The following is a 22019-nucleotide window of genomic DNA, read 5'->3' as shown; positions in this document are numbered from 1 at the left end:
GTAAATTACTATTTACTCTGTGGTGGACTGGCTGGATATAATAAAACTGTCACTATTTGAGCGGGAGCGGGCAGCGGGCGACGTTCGAAATTCAAATTTGAGATAAGTAACCTTATTACCTATCTTTTCAGAAGAGAACTTTTATCTCTATACACATATAAACAACCATACTCTCCCAAAACTGGCTGAACCGATTGACATGAAATTTTGTATGCATATTGGGATAGGAACACAGGATAGGAATATAGATGTGAGAATCGGCCAGCATCTATTTTTCATACCCCAGTGAAAAGAATAAGACAGCTAGTTATAATATTGTATTATTATCATAATATTATGTATATGAATCTAAATAAATTGATAAATTTAGTTTTATATTGTTATTAAAATTATATTTATAATTATTTTATATTATTAAAATGTGGCCTGCTATTTTATATTAAAATTACTACCTAATAGAGCAAAACAAACAATTTTACTTTTTTTTAACTATTTGGTTACAACCGGCGAAGGAGCGGGCCCGGGCGGTGCACTTGATGTAAGGTGATCACCGCCGCCCATGAGCAATTGCAACTGTAACCACAGCAATTATTTTAACTGCGAATTAAATCAATTTGAACCCATTTTATTTGATTTATTAAAAAAAATTCACCCCGATCTTATGAACTACTAAAATGTGATTACATAACGTGGTTGTAATTAGGTACACAGTAGCACCAAAATTAGACTACATATAATATTTATGTATTATCTAATATAATTATTATCTTAGTACTGATTTCTCTTTTAATACTTATTTTTCATCAACAGTCTGATTGAATCTTGATTTATGAATGACATAGAAATCAGTCAATCGGTCGTGGTTAACCAACATAATAGTTACGTTCTAAGACTGCTGAGTAGGTAAAATAAACATTTTCCAATTAAACTATTTTTAATTTCATTAGCACGAAGCCATAAATTACAAAGTTAAATGTTATGAGATTCCCAGTCAAACCTGTTGTTACAATTTCTCTTTGTTGACGTAATCAGTAAAAATGTTGTTTTCGTCGAGAATAAGATTAAAGTATATTAACTTGGAGTAGATTTAAATTTGATAAAAAATGTAATCAATTTGTTAATCTTCTCTTCTCTATATACTATATATAAAATTTTCGTGTCACAATGTTAGCTGTTACCGTACCTACTCCTCCGAAACGGCTGGATCGATTCTCATGAAATTTTACGTGCCTATTGGGTAGATCTAAGAATCGGCCAACATCTATTTTTCATACCCCTAAGTGATAGGTAAGTGTTAAGGCAGAACAACGTTTGCCGGGACAGCTAGTAATTATAATAAAACTAGCGGTCCGCCCCGGCTTCGCCCGTGGTACATATGAAAAATAGATGTTGGCCGATTCTCAGACTTACCCGATATGCACAGAAAATTTCATGAGAATCGGTCCAGCCGTTTCGGAGGAGTATGGCAACGAAGACTGCGTGACACGAGAATTTTATCACAAAATAGCATCCTTAGACTGAAATAAATTAAAATTTAAAATGTATTTTTAATTTTTACCGACATGCGGATCAATTACAATAATTAATTTGAACTGAAGTAGGTACTAACTACTGTACGATTTACTGATTTTTATAGGTAGGTATGTAAAGAAAGTTACAAATGTGTATAATGATTTTTCGATATGGGCAATCCCTGGACGTAGTATATTATTATTAGTCTGTGCCTGGACCCTGCGTGACTCCATAAGATATTTATGTCCACACCTGACAACTGGAATGAATCCTGCCAGATCTTAGTAGGTTCAATTAGTATTTGGGTTGGGCTCTTGGGTGCGTCCTCAATCATACACAACCTTGCTTCAATGCCCTCAATAAACATTGCTGTTCATTTTTAGCCGGTCAACAGAACTGTGCATTCATTCGCCATGTGCTGTGTAACATTATTATGTATTCACGTCCTTGATACCTGTAAAGATAAACACAAACATTACCCATATTATGTATAACCTTTAAAGGTCACATGGGGAAATAACTTTTGTGAGCCGATATCTTCTTAGGCTTTGGTGGCGTTTGGTTCTGATATTTAATAATGAAACAGTCAAGCAACTAAAGCGCTTCAAACCCACACGTAAAAATTAATGCGTTTGAATATAATATTTTTTCACAATAGAAAAGTGTTATAAGCAAATACGATTTGCGGAGCTTTCTATCGTCAAGACTTTAGTTAAAGCACATAATCATTATAAACTACTTAATATTTATCTTGTTACTTTCAAAGACTAGTGTGAGAACTTTGTGAGAATGACCCAATTTGTGCCAGAGCGTGCCGTACTGTCACGTGACAAACCTAGTCATTAATATTTAACTCATAATAATATTATTGTTAAATTGCAAAAACTTCTTCAGCGCTCTACCTCGTTACGTGACGTTTTTGCTGTTTCCTGTATGGCTAGTAGGTATACACCTAAAAAGTTTATTTAAGTTTACGGAAGTATCAAGAATGCATAGAATGCAAACAGTACATTGCGTTCGTTCTTCATATATACGTATGATACCTACGTACCTATCTACTTATCCACATACCTACCGTTTATGATGCGGCGCTACAATTACACTAGGTATATGTATAGGTATCTAATAGAACTGAATTAGTGAGTGATATAATTATTAAAAAAATATATAAAAAATGACTTGTATCGTTTTTGTGACGGTCTGTTTTTAACAAAATATTATGTATCATGGAGACATATCAGTACACGTTACTCAACTTATGGAAACTGATATACAAATAAGAAAAAGGCTTAAAAGCTTAATCATGTAAATGATTGTATAAACAAAACTTTATCCTACTTGTTCATTATGTTTTAAGTTTCCGAGCTTGTTCTCTTGATTCTAATTATACATTATTTGGTTTACAAAGATTTAGTCTAGCTCGCATGTTTATGTGACCTGTTCAGAGGTATTTCACCGAGAGGTCGAAATAAAAATTAGAGGTTACTGACCTGACGAAGAAAAATAGTTTTATAAAGAATAGTGATCTCGCAAAAAATCGTTGAATCTTTCATCGCAATAAAATTCAAACAAGTTTAATCCTATAAAGTAGGTATAAATTCATAAATCACTCGTCAATGGTCAGATAATATAGCATATTTTATAAGGTTAAAGACATTTAAAATAGTAGTGGAGATTTTGAATAAAATAATTAGTTAATTCAAATATTAGAGTATGGATACAACTTATTACTTAGAACTTAGAATGTGTACCTATAAAATAATAAAAATAATGATGGATAGTTGTAGATTAGGTACCGTAGACGAAGTAGGTAACTATTCTCTAATCTGTGACTGTAGGTAGGATAATTATTTGTCTAGCATAAGTACGAATACAATCTGAAAAAGATGAGAATTTAGATAAAAATATCTATTCAAATTATAAATGTTTTATTAAGAAAGATACCTTCCTTGCTTTAAATGCAGATAATCAAAAGGTTAAATTAATGCGTTTAATTCATTTTGCACATTTGTTTTAGTATTGTTCTCTGAAGTGCTAAATAAAACCTAACGGATTTGTGCCCATAAAATGCAGTAAGGGCGATATAAACCGTCGTAACATAAATCTTAGTTATAGGTTTGTGAATTGTGATATCTTTTTAATATAAGCATAGTTAAATCTATTGACATTGAAATACTATTAGTATAGGTAATAACTTAGTTTTTTTTTAAAAAACTATCGGACAGCTTGAAATAATTAATACCTAAGTATTATACAAAAATTATACGTATCTAGTCATTGATTTGCCTCGCGGCGAGGCATGCTTTTCTTTTGTAAGACTCAGGTGGACTCAGTATGTATAAACGTAATCCGTTTGAATTAAATAAATATAGGTACCGTAGGTACCTATGTTATACAATTTGTTTTCATCAATGTCCATAGATGTATCGATAATCAATATTCTCGTGATGTCATCTTCCACAAAAACTAGGTAGGTACATTGTTTGCGATCCTATGTCAACGAACTTGTCAAACGCAACTTCGATTAGAATTTATCTGTGGGATTTAGGATCATACTGCCATGGTAAAAATATCTTATGCACAGAATATTAAAATTAGATGGTTTTGACTTTTGTTCTAATGCATAACTTTCCATTTTTTGGCACCTATATGGCAACTATCTTATATCTCTAGGTATGTTTAGGTATATGCCAAGGCTTATGCCAAGGAATCTATGTTGAAATTTAGAAAAGATTTATATTAACTTTATATTAAAGACTGAAAAAGAACATACATTTTCTAGAGAAAACTAAAGTTGCTGTGTGGTGGCTGTGTGTGAAATTTAAATACAAATGAACATGTAAAACTGGTAAAATACCACTACAAAATATTATAAACGCGAAAACGCGAAAGGATGGATCATGGTTATGTATACTGTACAGTACTCCAAAGGTAATAATGCGCATAGAAATCTTCGTCACTGTTCGGCAACTGTCATATTCTCGGAGCGTCCGAAGATGATATCTATATAGAGCAGTTAAAAATGCATTTTCTTCATGCATAATTTAGTCAAATTATATGTTTTGTGCTAAAAGAGATTAATATGTATTTGTAGGTAAGTAACGATTTTGTTTCGATAATTCCTTGTAAGTAAATAGCGAGTATAACCCCACGATTGCGAATATATTATCTTTGTTGGATTGATTTACTTGGAAAATTTTATAGTACTTTTAAAGTGTCTTACTGAAGCTGGTGTAATGATGGAAGAAAAGAAGGTTAAAATAACACAAAATTTATATTGTATAAAGTATGGTTTTCAAACACAGGTTTATATTTAAACCATATATGTAAATCTTATCATTAAAATCTCAGTTCAAAAGTATTTACAGTACTGATCATTCTTCAATATTATGACAATTACAAAAAAAATAAAAACAATCAAAATCAGGGATTATCTTTATTTCTGACATTTTAGATACATCGGAACTCTTCTTCATTTTCACTTTCCCTACTGCCATCACCTGTGTAAATCATTTCATCGATTAATTCAATTCACCTTTAAAAACAAAACCAAGAAGGGTACGTAATAGCAGCTCTATATAATTCCACACAGAGAGAACACGTGCAGTCACCACTAATATTTAAAGACAACTGACGGATTTTTGAGTTTTTTGACTGACAGGCTACCGTCACCTACCGCCCGATTTGTTTTTGATTGTGTATGACCGTGAATTGACTTCTATTTCTTTTGAACAAGGTGTAAAATGCAAGTTCGTTGTTTAGGGCTCTTACGATTCAATGATTCGAGTGTCTTCGGAAATACGACAATTAGCGCAGATTTGCATGCGCATTATTAATTTTGGATTACTGTACCTTCATAGTTCATACCTATATCAATGTTTGTTACTTACTAGTTACTATTTCATAAAAAAATATAGGTATGCCGTACAAAATCAAATGACTAAATTTACCCCGGCAATTGTCGGAAAATAAAAATAAATTCCGACTTTGTGGACCACCATTTTTGTACGGCATCTGTGTCTCTACTATTTAAATAGGTACTGCTTTTAAGTTTTAATCCATTATTCCGCAACGCCGTACAAAAATCATGGAGACAAGGAGAAAAAATCTCTACCTGAACTTTCTAATTCTCATCTGCACTCAGTTGGATAGCTTACAAGTGACGGCATAGTGCTGAATCTTATTATTTTATGCTCTTATATCGTTCTAGATAGGTCACCTGGTGATTCAAATCAAGAAGATTCAAATGATCCATAACTTTTTCAACATGGGCCTGTAGTCTATAGGTGAAACCCACAGGTGAAACCGCTCGTCACAGATAATATAAATATTTATCGGAATAAGATACATTAAATAATTTATAAATTCATATACTATCTATAAGCATCGGTGGTTCAGTGGTAGAATGCTCGCCTGCCACGCGGGCGGCCCGGGTTCGATTCCCGGCCGATGCAACCCTTTTTTATAGTATTGTATAGTATCCATATTTATTTATTTTGTATGATGAAAAATGTGTCGTGAGTTATTTTTTCCTAAAGTTTTACAAATACTGTATTTCAAAGAAATAAAGACAATAATTTATAATGGTTTTGGACTGTAAAAAATAAAAATGCTATAAAACAATAATCTACGCTAATATTATAAAGAGGAAAACTTTGTTTGTTTGTTTGTTTGATTGTAATGAATAGGCTCATAAACTACTGGACCGATTTTGATGAAATTTGGCACAGACAATCTTTAGACCCTGAGAAAGAACATAGGCTACCTTTTATTGCGAAATATGTACCACGGGCGAAGCCGGGACGGATCGCTAGTTAACAATAAAAATAGAGTAAAAATTAAAAAAGTAATTGCCGAAACCCGGGATTGAACCGGGGACCTTTAGATCTTCAGTCTAACGCTCTCCCAACTGAGCTATTTCGGCGTTGTCAATGTTTTCAAAATTATATAACGTATTTAAAGTAAAAAAAAAAAACAGTATATTCACAGATATAATAATAATATAATATTACATAATATTATAATTATAAAATTAAGTTCACATTAAATCTCAGTTCAATCAGATATTTTCTTAAGAGTTTTATTCATAAATATATATTTTAGTTACGATCAAATTTTAGACATCTTTATTATACTGCCATCTATGAAATTCTCCTTATACTAAAACATTAAAATGTAGACGTATCCAGGGCGTGTTTGCTTAAAAAGGTTAGTTGTGAACCGATAGATGGCGCTTGTAGAAGTTACAAACGGGATGCGCAAAAATGATGAAGTCTCAAAGTTTATAGTAATAATTATTATATACCAACATTTATTTATACATTTTAATTTAAGAAGCCAATGTCTGTATCAAAATAATTTATAATTTAACACATATAAGTTACTCCTGCGCGTGTTTGCCCCTGAACTCCTCCTAAACGGCTGGACCGACTACAATGTTATTTTTTGTATGTCTTCCGGTTGCTTTTTGTATCATACACTACTTTACTAATAATTACTATTCAAATTGGTACTCCGTTTTAAAACATTATCGGGTTAAAATTTTACGGATCGCTTACATAAGGTGATTTTTAAAGGCATGACTTATTTCATTAATCATTTGTAAGTATTAACTGAAATTCTTTAGTAATACAATACTGGTAATCCACCCTAACGTTATGGCAGCACGTTCTTCACAATAACACGAATATAAAATAGTCAAATTATTTTGTAAGCGAAATTTCGACGTCATTACTGAGCTTCAGTCTTATAAATAAAGTAATCTATAAAGGTTAAGTACCTATAGGTAATCCAAAGCATTCTAATATCATTATAATAATAAATAAAATATCCATTAGTTACTAAATTAAATTCTCAATCAATAGACAAATGTAGATCAAAATTAACTGCATTATTATTTCAATATGCACTGAACATTTAACGGATCACAATTTTTAAAATAAACGAGGACGGAGGAAGGAAGGTAGGTACGTAATAAATAAAATAATCTATACTTAGGTTCTAGTGTTGTATACATATAATTAGGTATCTGTAGAATAAAGTAATATACCATTTTAATGCGTCATAATAAAATGCTCTCTTTAAAATAGATACTTGATGTAGTGTATGTGAGTGAAAGAGAGGGAAGTATTATGTCGTCTCTTGCGCACGTGCAACGGTGACACCGCTCACACAGCTCAGTTGGCTGCAGGCGGTCGGAGTGAGAGGTCGTGTGCGTCTAAGAGCCGATAATAGGGAAGGACTTACACTACACTTACCTACCTAAGTATCATTTTACCTGTTTTAGTACAATAGTAATTTGTGGTCGTAATCACCGGGCACAGACTTCGAGAGAATTGGAACCATCGAATCCGGTGAAGACTAATGAACAAAATCGATCAGTAAGACTGGCGTGAAATGCATGGTCAATTACTTACAAACAGCCTCGAGACTTTACTCTAATTATTTTGTATCAAAAGTCCGCTTTGGGAGGCGTCCATTAATAATGTGGGACAAGGGAGGAGGAGGTCGAGCCGCATCTCAACAAATCTTTGGTAAGGGAGAGCAATATGTCAGCAAATCACGTATTTTTTTTTATTAAAAATATGGGACAGGTTCCAATCTGCTTTGTGTGATGAATTTCTAAATACAATCGAAAGAATAGATTTGTTGTTTCGAAAATCTCGCGTGAGATAAATTATGGGGAAGGGGGCGAACTAAATCTCTAGAGATTTTACGAAATCTTATTCCATTTGGCCCTTAGGGGTCAGAAAATCCTCAAAATCGTGTCACGTAATTTATGAATATCGCTTAAATCGTCCCATAGATTATATAATCATTATTTTTTTATGAGTGAAAGAGAATAAGATGATTGCCTTATCATAATAGTTCTTAGAATGCATTTTAACTTAAAAATAACAATTTTTGTAAGTATGTACCTACAGAATATAGATCTTCATATGAAATCAATGCTCTACATTCGAGTAGTTACTTGACTAAAGAAAATGTACAAGCTCATGTGTTTAAGTTAGTAAATAAACTCGCTATACGTTTACACCGAGTTCTTATTAAGAATGTAAAAAATGAAAACACAATCAAATATAATTTATTACATAATTAATCACAGTGTTATCATAGAGGGACGTACAGACAGACATTGTCGGTGAGTCAGATCGAATGACACATGCATTTGTTATTTTATAACTGCAAAAAATCGATATGCAACGACATCCGTCAATTTGTTGTAATTATAGATGACTGGTCTTTGACTGGTCCTGTGGTCAATGTTGATCTTTGACTTTCTTTCTGACTTCCAGTAACAGTAAAACAAACTGAGATGATAAGTAGTGAATAAATATATACTAAAATTATTATAAAGCTGAAGAGTTTGTTTGTTTGAACGCGCTAATCTCAAGAACTACTGGACCGATTTGAAAAATTCTTTTGGTGTTAGATAGCCCATTTATCGAGGAAGGCTTATAGGATATATAATATAATCACGCTAAGACCAACACGAGCGGAGCAATGCGGGTGAAATCGCGGGGCACAGCTAGTCCATTATAAGTCTACATTTACGCTAAAACTTTCCTTATGTTTTAATCAAAATACACATCTTTTTTAATCAACTTATAACTTGTTACTGCTGCAAGGGAGAAAAACTGTGAAAGTAAAAACAAGGAATCTGTTACGTGACTTACGTAAACTAAGATGGGACAACAGATGGTGTCCCTTTTTTCCAAAGAAAAGGACACAACAATATTTAATTTGTAAAAGTATAACCAGCAGTTGTTAATATATAAATCAGTATATAGAGCCTTATAATAATTGACTAAAACTAGCCCTATAGCAAAGTAGAAACAATTTGCTATTTATGTAGGAGACATAGGTATTATCTTAATATATATAAATCTCGTGTCACAATGTTTGTCCTCAATGGACTCCTAAACCACTTAACCGATTATAATAAAATTCGCACACCATGTGCAGTTCGATCCAACTTGAGAGATAGGATAGTTTAAATCTCAAATGGCTTTAGAGAAAGCGGGCGAAGCCGCGGGCGGTAAGCTAGTACTATATGAATGAAGCGAAAGCGAAGCGAATATTTATGACATTTATATATTCAAACTTTTCTTACATCCTTTTAAATCTTACAGAAATACTTCAAGAGGAAGTTTAAACCAGACTGCATCAGTTGCACAAAGGGATATAGACAGTTTTTATCTCTACCATTTAAAATATTATAGGCGGTAAAGCAGAGCTAGATAAGGGCCCTAATGTTAACAATAAATCACTTGCCACATACCGAACTTATCTCGCTTGAGTAGCTTTTACTTCGTTTAAGAAATAACTTATCAGAAAGAACTTTGTTATGATTTTTGACATTAATACTAAAATTTATTATTTATGTTCTGTAGTCTGGTTTTTGGAAGAGTAAATTTGATATTTTTTTTTTAATTCTGCATAGCTTCTATCGCGGGCCTTGAGCGCGGGGACCCAATCGAGAAATTCCGTAACGAAAAAACCTCACGCTCCCCACTCCGACGGGCGGAGGTGTGGCTTAAAGGCATGGCATGCAATAGCTTTACCGCGGCAGTCCCCGAGTGCTACACGTCTTTTTTTTGTCATAAAAACATGATTCGCGAACATAGAATCACGAGTGATATTGAATATGTACTATATATATAATAAAAAATGCAGGGTTGTAAATAACTAAAAAATCGTTTCACAAATAGGTATAACATAGTTTTTAGAATTTGATTTTTTTTAAAGCATATAAATAATAATAATGGTTGAAATGATATAAAGAATAATGAATGAAATATCTACGAATTATGTTTTAAATAATATCATAGAAACATAAAAAAGTTCTTACGCCCAACGTGGGGCTCGAACCCACGACCCTGAGATTAAGAGTCTCATGCTCTACCGACTGAGCTAGCCGGGCTTGTAGATATCACATGAATATGAGAAATAGGTCACAATAATTAGTTCAAGAAATGTAGGTATATATTTTGAGAAATGTTGATTTGTATTATTTTGATAAAAAGTTCTGCTTCAATTGATATTAATGTACTACAACATTGGACATGATAAGCACAATCGGATGTACAGCTTTTTTTAAATTTAGCTTTATTTTTCATCTATGTAACTGTAATTTACCTTTAGCAAAGCGTAACAGGGTAAAGCTGGTTCTTTCTAATAATGTCTAACATGTAGTTACATTGTAAAAATGGAGAATTGAATCTCAACAGAGAATATCCATCATGATACTTCGAGAGTTCGAGTCTTTAATCTGTTAGTATTCGGATACTCTCCAATATTATAATGTTCTTCGTAAGTATGAGGGTACTCTGTAAGACGAAAGCCTATCCCAGTATCCCTTCATGTCTTTCATAATCCGGTGGAGTCAAAGATACGGCACGACCTGATTAGAAACCCTATTTATTTCAAATTTAATATTATACAACTTTAAATATATTACTACTCTATCTATTTGATTTTTTACAGGTATTGGGTGACGATTCCGATGGAGGAACATCCATAAACGTGGATCTTGAAATAAATAAACGTGACTACTTATTTGTTATATTTTAGCGTTGTAGTTCATTTGAATTATATTTACTTTTTTTCCAAATCCATAATTGCTTGAATGAATTTTAAAAATTATTTAATTGTATCAAATTATCAGTAATTTGATTGTCTCTACTTTATAGCTCTGTGTGGTCTCCAAGCGAGTGTTGCTAACTCTAAACTAACTGTCTATCCATGCCACTTCCTCTGCGGATCGCAAGCTGAATACTAATCAGACAGCCACTGGCGCCAGTTGCAAGTTCATTAAACATTGTTTTGATGTAACTTCGACGTGGTTCATGGAGAGCATCGATGATCTTGCTTCATTAATGAATCTATTGGAACTTTACAATTAAATGCAACTGTATTTTGTAATATGTTTTAAATAATTTCTAACAGCGGGTTTCCGATGGGGTAAACTATGCTGATATTACCGCTACAAATTAGTAATAGTTACAATAAGTATTACTATATAGTTATATACCAATACTAACGGCATATTTGGCGATACAAAATTACAAAAAGATTTTTTGTGTGCTTACGTACTTCTTATATTTGTTTTTACAATAATATGTGTTTGTTTGAGTAATTTTATCACTTGTTTATTTTTCAAAGTTTGTACACACTTTACAGTTTGAGACGTGGCGTCGTGTGAATATTTGCAAATAGGAAATAATTAGGTAGATATTTCTTACATTACATAATATATTATATACGAATTATTATGCAAAAAAACGCTTAACAGTCTGTTTCCTTACTCGCATGACTGCAACTTCATATCTATGAAAACGTGAACAATTGACGTAATACTCAATAGTAATTAGGCCACTACCAATCAGTCGAATTTAACGCTCCAAGAAGTTCAAGTTACAACTTTGTTTACATTAGTGACGTCTAATTGGGACGCGGATTTCCGTTTTGACTCATCTTTTGAGATACAGCCATTAACGAGGAGTTTCTCGTTCACTCTGTGGTTTAGACCGAGAGGCCTAAATCAAATAGGTTTTTCCCAGTGACTAACAATGCACCGGTAATAAATTACCCTGAAACTTTTCGTTCAGTAACCTTATTGGTCATAAATATCGTACTTTTTGTAAACTTTCTGTAAAGTACGGGAAAACTAAAAAATAAATGAAGACTTGTAGGTTCGATCGAGTTATAAAAAATATGTTGGCGGTTTTAAACTTGACGGAACTAAAATTGTGACATGACAAGAAGATGGAGGAACATCCATTTCATAATAATTTTGTAATATATACCCTATACCTATTTCCTCACTATCCATTCATGCAATCATAAGGTACCTATTACACTGGTCAACAATGATTTTGTTGCCCTGGATGTGAAAGTGGTTTCGAATAATTTAATGCATATTATATACAGAACTATTAATAGTTTTGGTAGATTGGCTCTAGTTTTTTTTTATCCTAATTTTCTTACTAGACTCTAAAATGCAGCATGAAATAGAAGGTATATTTGTTTTACATCATTTATTTATTACAAAGTTTTACTTATTGTTTTGTTTTAGTATTTAATTAATTCAAATGGATATAAAAATAGAGAAAAATCATTAAAACTTATGAAATAGTACAAGGAAATAGATTTTATAAGCTTGTCTTCTTAGTTAATTTTGGGACAATAGTTTTCTTATGGACCATCAGTAATCTGCCATCATGTGACGATCCCATATACCCTGATACCATTATTCCATAATTTTTACTTCTTTTTCGATGTGTTCTTCCTGTTTCTCACAGAAATTCCGCAGATTTACTGGATATCTATCCAGGAGACTGTGGGCAAAGTGTAGCTTTATGCTCGTATTTGCTCATAAAATAATGAAGTTTTTTAAACAACTGTTGTGCCATTTCTTTATAATTTGGTGTTTGAAATTAATCTTAAATTAATTAATACTATATCTCTCCATAATTTACATTCAGCATCAGTTATTAAATTTTGTTAAATTTTCATTTTTTATCAATTGTCGACACGCCCGTCCTGTAGGGCCATCGGGTATTCTTCTTATACTTCTAGATTCCCTCAAAGGCCTAAATTTTCATATTTATTAATTATTCCTAATGAATTTGCTTTGTCTAATTCTATTAATAAAAACATCAAGGGAATTTCGTATACCTATCCACTTTGCTGACCAAGTGCTACTGGGTTTCTTTAACTCGATACAAACCGAACATTGTTGTTCATAAAAATGTTTTTTTACAGAAACCATTTATTATTCTGATATTCTACAGTCAGTTTTATAGAATAGGGTTCTGTCTGAGCGAATAAATGTGCAGAAAACGTAATTCACCTAAAAATAAACACTTGTTAGTAACCCGTACTCTGAAGGGCCGTAAGAAATTTTTATATATGAAAATCCAAATTAAAAAAAAACTAGAGCCAATTAAATAATTTTAATGATTACATTCGCAAACTGGGTACTTGAAATATATAAATCTGTAGAAATATCCAGGGCAACAAAAAAAAATTGTTTTTTTGTTGAGCTGTGTTATATACCTATGTGTTATAATTACGCACTTCATAAAATTGGTTAATTATCCTCCTAAATTTAATACATTTGGCATGACTATTAATTTCTATATTATACATATTAGGTATTTCAAATTCTTCATAAACGAGTCGTGAAAGGATGTAAAATATTCCGGAAAATATATCAATACAAAGGTTGGATAATTCTATTATATTTTCATTATTTCTTATCGACGAAGCAGTTCCTGTTCTTGTCAGTTTTGGGGCCATCCATAAAGTACGTCACACTAATTTCATGAGATTTTGAGCACCCCCCCGTCCTTGTCACAGGTGGTCACATTTCTAAGACCCCCCCCTCCCTAGTGTGACGTCACATGTTTCGCAATTTAACATCGAAAAATTATTAAATTAAAACAGCAGTTTCAAAATAGTTTGATTTCCATTTAAATTAAGTACTTTTTTATGAAATCAACATAATTAGTCCATTGAAAAGTTACATTTGGGTTCGCATTTTTTAGAGGACGCAATTTTATTTTTTTGATGTGTAGGGGGGGTCAGTGTGAAGCTATCGCTAAGTTTGTGGGGTCGCCACCCTTGTTCCGCGGCCGCCATCTTGAAAATAGCGGTTGATATGGTTTTTACGATATATCTCTAAACTATTTATCTGATAAAAATAACATTGTAAGCATTATTTGTTGCAAATTAAATTCTCTACAACTTTAGTCCAGTAATTTTTTATCGTAGAACTATAAATAAAAAAATTATAAGTTCAGAAATTAGAGATATTTATATTTTTAGATATTTTTTTTTTATCATTTTAGGAAGAAATTATATCAGACAATTTTTGTGGATTGTTTTTCGAGGAACAGTTTTTATTTACAACATTTTTTAATCACGTCAGTAGCTAGGGTTTTACACATCCAAAAAATAAAATTGCGTCCTCTAAAAAACTTAAGATTTGGCCTAAAAAATGTAACATTTCAATGGACTTTTGAAACAATAACAAAAAAATAAACTAATGAATAAATATAAATTGTCAGCAAAACAATTTAAATCGTATTGCCCTAAAGATAGAGTTGGCCATATTTTTTAGATTAATTTATATTTCAAATTACGCGATTAGTACCTGTAGATTTTGAAATGTGATGTCACGAAACTTAGGACCCCTCCCACCCCTTGTCACACCATGTCACACTTTGTCGACCCCCTCCCCCCCTCTTTACGTGTGACGTACTTTATGGATGGCCCCTTTCCATTCCGTGTTGCATCCAAGTTGCATCCATTTCAAATTTATTTTTCTTTTTTTTAATCAGCAGTTTTTATAAGATCGATATTTGAAGGAAATGTGCCACCAAAGTCGCAGTAATTTTAAAAGTGAGCCTTGCATCAATACTCCGTTGAAAAGTCTCGTGTGTATAAAGTTTCATGTCTCTCGCCCCTTTCCTCATCATGTATAAAAATATAATATCGATGATAATAAACGTTAATTTGGTTCCCATTATGTTCATTTCTCAGTATGATGACAATGTGAACATATCGAATCATTCACCCGGTCTTTACGAGCAAACTCGACGGGTTTATGAGCAAAGTAATGAGCGAGATGAAGCTTGTGCTTTCATAATTAATTTAGTAGGTAAATAATCATATACACTGATTCCAATAGGTGCACGTGTTGCTGTGAATTGCATTTAAATGTGAGCAGTGTATTATGATCCAGAACAAAATAAACAAGGCAGTTAAATCGGTGTAACATACCTACCTACATTGCAGCTTGTTAAGGCATCTTGTATTCGTCATGTAGTTAGCTTCAAAAAAACTACTTGGAAAAGTATGTGATTAGATGAGCTTGGTGTTACCATAGCGGAACTGTTTCAATACAATATGTATCTACATACTTTGCCATTTTTCTAGTTATATTCTCCCTTAAGAAAATCTTATAATAGACAATTCGAGGACATATTATATTCCTTTTTTATAAAATGATGGATGATTGCTGATCGCCGATCGGTAAGTCAAAATCTATATTTAAAAGGTAACTCCTAAAACAATTTTCTCTGAATACGCATCGCATCGTAAATACATTTCTTTAAAAAGATCAATGAAAGAACACATGTTTTATGTAGGGCGCCAGTATGTGGCCACCGAATAATACGACTTTTCGTTAGAAAATCACTCTTAATATTCACACAGCAATAAAAATAACATATTAAATAAGAAAATAAGGAAGAATGTATTGAATTTATTGTTGCAATTTGCAATAATTCGTATTATTGCTCATTCATAAACCGAATTGGCGATAATAATGTGAAATAAGTGAGTGCTAATATATCTTACTAAGAAGAATTTGTTGCTTTCTTTTGTATATTGAAGTAACACAGATTCGATGAATTACTTCCTCGTTAGTTATTTACAACACACAGTTTTGTTGACAGTTTAAATACAATGTTAACGATTTGTGAAATTCATATTTGAGAAAACAACATGACACTTGAAACATAACTTGAAATTTGTGAAAAATATACAGAAGGTCGTGTGAACAAAGATCGATTGCTTCATTCATTTAATTTTGTAACTGTTTTGCTTAAATATATCAGACCTGGACACCTCCATACAATTACTATTCTTTTCTACAAAATATCCCATGGACAAAAGTTTCAATCCATACTAATATTATAAATGCGAAAGTTACTCTGTCTGTCTGTCTGTCTGTTACTCAATCACGCCTAAACTACTGAACCAATTTGCATGAAATTTGGTATGGAGATATTTTGATACCCGAGAAAGGACATAGGCTACATTTTATTGTGAAATATGTACCACGGGCGAAGCCGGGGCGGACCTCTAGTTTGACTATAAATCCTGGTTAAATTTTGGTGTGCGTCAGGATTGCTCCGCCAAGTTATCAAATCAGAAAATGGTTTCAGCCAAAAATTTGTCAATATTTGTCAAAATCGAAAGAAACAAACCCCGTATTTGTCAAAGCAGAAATAAAGAAGTTATAAGCGTTTTAAGTTGGCCGCGCAATCCTGACGTCAAGGACTGCGCGGCCACGGAGATCTCAGCAACTACTTGGGATAGAGAAATAATTCCTTTTGTCAACTCAAGTCTGTATTTGTCAAGATTTGTCGAAAAATGAATCAAAGCTCTATATCAATATTATAATTAAATATTCGCCTTGAAAGTCATGGCCGCGCAGTCCTTGATTTGCTATTTTGTTTTTAGTATTTTTTTTATTAAAATTGAAGACTTCATATAGTATAGGAGTTAAAAGGAGAAAGGTCTTAATTTGTCGAAACTGACAAAAGCTTTAAAATACGACTAAAGTGTAATTAAACAGACGAAATCAATTTAAAACACAAAACTCGTGGCCGCGCAGTCCTGACGTTACTTTAAACCATGATATCTCAATAACTATAGTAGCTAGGATTTTGCTGTAGACGTCCATATAATCCTTATATTAACCCCATTAAAATGACATATCCTTTTACCCTCAACACTGTTTGGGACGCGAGTAATCTCAAGAATTATGTCACCCCATACAATGTTCTAGTAGAGTGACCATAATGTCGATTTGTTTTTAATCTTTGTCAAACTGGCTATGACAGCACAGTTCAAGGGAATTCTGTTCTGTTAGTCAAAAACTTAAATAAAATACTAAATAAGACGAAATAAAAAACTTGTTTAATATTTGAATATTTTTATTCATTGCACAAATATAAAGATTTCAAAAATCAACAAATTTTAAACAATTTAAAGCAATTTTTATTTCACCTAATAAATAATCATAATGCATATTTAAATATTCATCAATGTTATATTTCTTCGACCTTGTTGTGAATAACAAATTTTTCATAGTTTTAAAATAGCTCTCTATAGCTGAAGATGTTGGTACCTACTTTGTTTTGTGATTTAATTTCATCAAACCATGAGAGCAAACCGTCATCATCGTCGAGGATTATGTTTTCGTGAATATTTTCCTTCTCATCGGTGTCTTCATTAGGTTCCGTATATGTAGTATTACCTAAGGTGCAACTTATTTTCTGAATATAAACAGAAACAGGGTTTTCTGGGTTATCGTATTCGGTTAAAATTGAAAGAATAAAGTAAAGTTGAAGAATAATTATTTTGTTGATTTTTGAAATCTTTATATTTGTGCAATGAATAAAAATATTCAAATATTAAACAAGTTTTTTATTTCGTCTTATTTAGTATTTTATTTAAGTTTTTGACTAACAGAACAGAATGCCCTTGAACTGTGCTGTCATAGCCAGTTTGACAAAGATTAAAAACAAATCGACATTATGGTCACTCTACTAGAACATTGTATGGGGTGACATAATTCTTGAGATTACTCGCGTCCCAAACAGTGTTGAGGGTAAAAGGATATGTCATTTTAATGGGGTTAATATAAGGATTATATGGACGTCTACAGCAAAATCCTAGCTACTATAGTTATTGAGATATCATGGTTTAAAGTAACGTCAGGACTGCGCGGCCACGAGTTTTGTGTTTTAAATTGATTTCGTCTGTTTAATTACACTTTAGTCGTATTTTAAAGCTTTTGTCAGTTTCGACAAATTAAGACCTTTCTCCTTTTAACTCCTATACTATATGAAGTCTTCAATTTTAATAAAAAAATACTAAAAACAAAATAGCAAATCAAGGACTGCGCGGCCATGACTTTCAAGGCGAATATTTAATTATAATATTGATATAGAGCTTTGATTCATTTTTCGACAAATCTTGACAAATACAGACTTGAGTTGACAAAAGGAATTATTTCTCTATCCCAAGTAGTTGCTGAGATCTCCGTGGCCGCGCAGTCCTTGACGTCAGGATTGCGCGGCCAACTTAAAACGCTTATAACTTCTTTATTTCTGCTTTGACAAATACGGGGTTTGTTTCTTTCGATTTTGACAAATATTGACAAATTTTTGGCTGAAACCATTTTCTGATTTGATAACTTGGCGGAGCAATCCTGACGCACACAAATTTTGTTAAAAGTTTATAGATTACTTATTTTCCAATATAATTTCAATGCAAATGGGAATTACTTCATAATTATGTATCCAGTTATTTGTAACGCTTAGTGAAAACTTTATAACACAGCTTATAGCAATTATTTGTGAGTAATCCAATAACTCCTTTATGATTTAGGATATCGCAATCTCGGATTCAATAAGATAAGCTTTTAAGTCGATTTTATATGGTAATAAATCGCGAACACCGATTGGCTTTCAACAGTACCGTTGGTCATGAGTGGCGTTAGGCTAATTTCTCTAACAAATAAAACATTGCATTCAATGGACGGGTGGGCGATGCAATTGTCTGGATTGCTGAGTCACGGACTGTATCGTGAGTCGTGTGTATACGTGAGGGGTACGAGACAGGGCTGCAGATGTACTATTTATTGCGTTTTTGATAAAATACGGATTCTGTATTTTTGAGACACGTTTTTAATCTCTTATATGTTTATATTTATTGAATCATTCTGAATTATGTTTAGTATACTAAATGTAAAAATTACATTAATTTATTTAATTTTTAAACAAACCTTTCAGATAAAATATTATACGCAGACATTTTGTATATAGTATTTGGTGTAAGTATACCAAATAAATAAACAATAATCTTATTTTTCTCACGTAATAAATAATAATAGAATTTTATTTATTTCTTTACGACAAAGTTCATTTGAAATACTTTTGTTCTATTGTAGTATTTTACGTCGTACTAAAAATAATGAGCTTCATAACCCTAACACGGTAGCTCTAAATATGCTTGTCACCTTTACACGGTAGTAAGCAGGGCGTGTTGCATTCAATTTAAGGTCACGATATTTTTTAATCTGATTTAAAAATATTTGCAATGATTTTTTAAATGATGGTGTTTAAAATAATGTTTTTTTTTTACGTTCAGTAATCCATGCGCCTCATATTTAGAAAATAATGGATCCAAAACTCCTTATCATATGCATTACACATTTACATTAAAAGACGATAATAAGAAACTTAAATTAGAGTTCGAATGATACATAGTCTACAATATGAATCTGCATAATAATTTGACCATCTTCATTAGATGTCGACAATTTTTGGGTACCATGTTATCAGTGGATATCATAAACATCTCTTTATCTTTTATTTGATTATGGCTCTATCTAACAGAGAATCTTCACGAATGTCCAGTGTTCTTAGTCTAGAGATATTATCTTCCAAGTTCGTTTCTATGTATATATTTAAGATACATGACTGCCTTTTATACATATTCTAGTGCAGTAAAACTGTTAAAAGTACGACTTATTTATATTACTTATGATATTATATAGGTAATTTCAAATGTGTATGAGCATGCATATTATTCATTATTTATACAGGTGCTTTGCCCTTTCTAAACATACCTACCCATAAAGCCTAGACATTGACTCAAGCCGTTGAAAGTACCGTAGACGGAATTTTATTTACCGTCCTTGCAAGTTCAATGCAATCAATCAAAATATTACTGCAAAATCGAATACATGCGATCTTGATATCGTCTGCGTCCAGGTATAGATAGCCTAACCCATGGGAATGCATAATGTTATTAAAATGACTCATAATGTTCATTGTCCCAAAACTTGGTATGTTGAACCTGTCAGAATAACGTTACCTTGGATAATTTTTTGCTTGAATGAACTTTTTACACAAAAACTTAGTTATGATTGACAGCGCCTGAATCACAGTTTGTGTTTATTTTTATTTTAGAATTAAGTTTCATTATACGAGATTGAATTTGGAAACGATGTTTATCCTTAAAATAGAATAAAAATAAAAAGATTAACTTGTGTGCAAAAAATGGTTGCATAGTTTCAGATCCTATTGGTGCTGTACTAATTTTATATTATTGGATTATAGATAAATAGTATTTTTATTAAACGGAAAAGACATGATTTCTACTTCGTCCTGATTTCGCACTCAGCATCGTAATTGTAATAATAACTCTGTAATAAAAAGCATGTCAATATCGTTTATTTAGCGGTACCCAATTGCATACCCAGCACTCATGAATATGTTATACCAATGTACGTGGTACGCAGTTCATTATCTATTACAGGATGTCGGCGGGTCGTCGATTTGTCAGAACTAAACTAATTGTTACATATTGTATCGATATACACGTTCTACGTATTGTTTTGATAGTATTTGAGGTCAAATTGAATTTCTTGTCACATAATGTAGCAGAATCTGATAAGATTGTACTGTTGTTTGGTTTTATTACTATGCAAGATAGTATTTCTGGAAATATGCTGTAGAAAGGTTTTATAGACGAGAATTTGTGCGATTTGTCGCATTAACTTGATGTTGTTTTATTGTAATGTAGCCACTTTATCGTAACTATTATTTTAAGGTTTGTTTTTTTCTTTATTTATTAATTATCAATTCTTTATTGCACTTAAAGAGAATAAAAAAGAAATACAGACACTTGAATATAGCTTAAACTAAGTACAAATGGCGGTCTTATCGCTTTAGAGCGATTTCTTCCAGTCAACCTTTTGTACAGCAGAGGAAAAAGTATAAAACAAAATAAATTTCTTTGTTTGTTTCTTCTATTGATTATTAAAAAGATAATCAACATTTTGTATATATAATATGCTGTTAAACATTTTAATTAATTAATGCCAAGTCAAAAATTATAAAGTAATGCAATTTTTATAAACCTTTTAAATATCTTTTAAATGGCACAATATACTATTCAAAAAATAAAGTGATAATATTATTAAAAAATATGTAGCACTATTCGTTATTAGAACAAATATTTTAATCATAATTGAACACGAGTGAGCCCGCGCAGAAAACAATAATTCACAAGCCCGAAATTATAATAACTAGGTAAGATGGGTTTTATAACGATAGGTATTAGGTTGTCTCAATTATAAAATGATTACGGCAATTATTATTATAATAAATCGAATTTTTAATGAAGTATATTAACAATAATTTAATATAATGGCCGTCTAAATGACGCCTCATTTATTATTTCTCTGAACGTATGCGTATCTAGTACACGTATAATATACACGTGTTGCGTTCAATAGAACCCTTATTATAATAAATTGTAATATTAGGTAGATATTATGGCAAAAATGTTTTTGTTGGTTTGTCTTTCTTTCAGGTCGCACTGGAGATAATATTTTATGGTATGTGGGCATAGTTACGCAAAAGTATAGGGCATAGGCTTCTTTTTCCCGCAGTGAAACATCTCATTCCCATGATGCGACGAATGCGGTTTTAACCAAATCTATTTTGTTAATTAAATTAGTATTTTTGTTAATTTTTTTCGGTGCTATATTTCTACGAGCTTTCGCACGTTCGGAATGTTAATCTCTCTACCAAAAGACACGAAGAAAAATCATTTAAATCAGTTCATACGTCATTCTTTATCCTTCCCTTTGATAAGAGGCCAGACACTATGTCTGTTCGTCTTACCCAAACAAA

General features: G+C 32.0%; 3 non-coding genes across 3 annotated transcripts; 1 reads left to right on the top strand and 2 right to left on the bottom strand.

Annotated features, from left to right (window-relative positions):
• The first annotated feature begins 5895 nt into the window (after nt 1–5895).
• Nucleotides 5896–5966, top strand: Trnag-gcc. The gene has a single exon. It is a non-coding gene; the product is annotated as a tRNA-Gly (tRNA).
• A 397-nt stretch (nt 5967–6363) lies between these two features.
• On the bottom strand, nt 6364–6436 carry Trnaf-gaa. Its single transcript has one exon. It is a non-coding gene; the product is annotated as a tRNA-Phe (tRNA).
• A 3926-nt stretch (nt 6437–10362) lies between these two features.
• Trnak-cuu lies at nt 10363–10435 on the bottom strand. Its single transcript has one exon. It is a non-coding gene; the product is annotated as a tRNA-Lys (tRNA).
• Between the last annotated feature and the right edge of the window lie 11584 nt (nt 10436–22019).

This window comes from Colias croceus, chromosome 12 (assembly GCF_905220415.1).
Source record: "Colias croceus chromosome 12, ilColCroc2.1".
NCBI classification, from domain to species: Eukaryota; Metazoa; Arthropoda; class Insecta; order Lepidoptera; family Pieridae; genus Colias; species Colias croceus.
The sequence above is the reverse complement of the archived record's forward strand: the minus strand, read 5'-3'. Positions and strand labels throughout refer to the sequence as shown.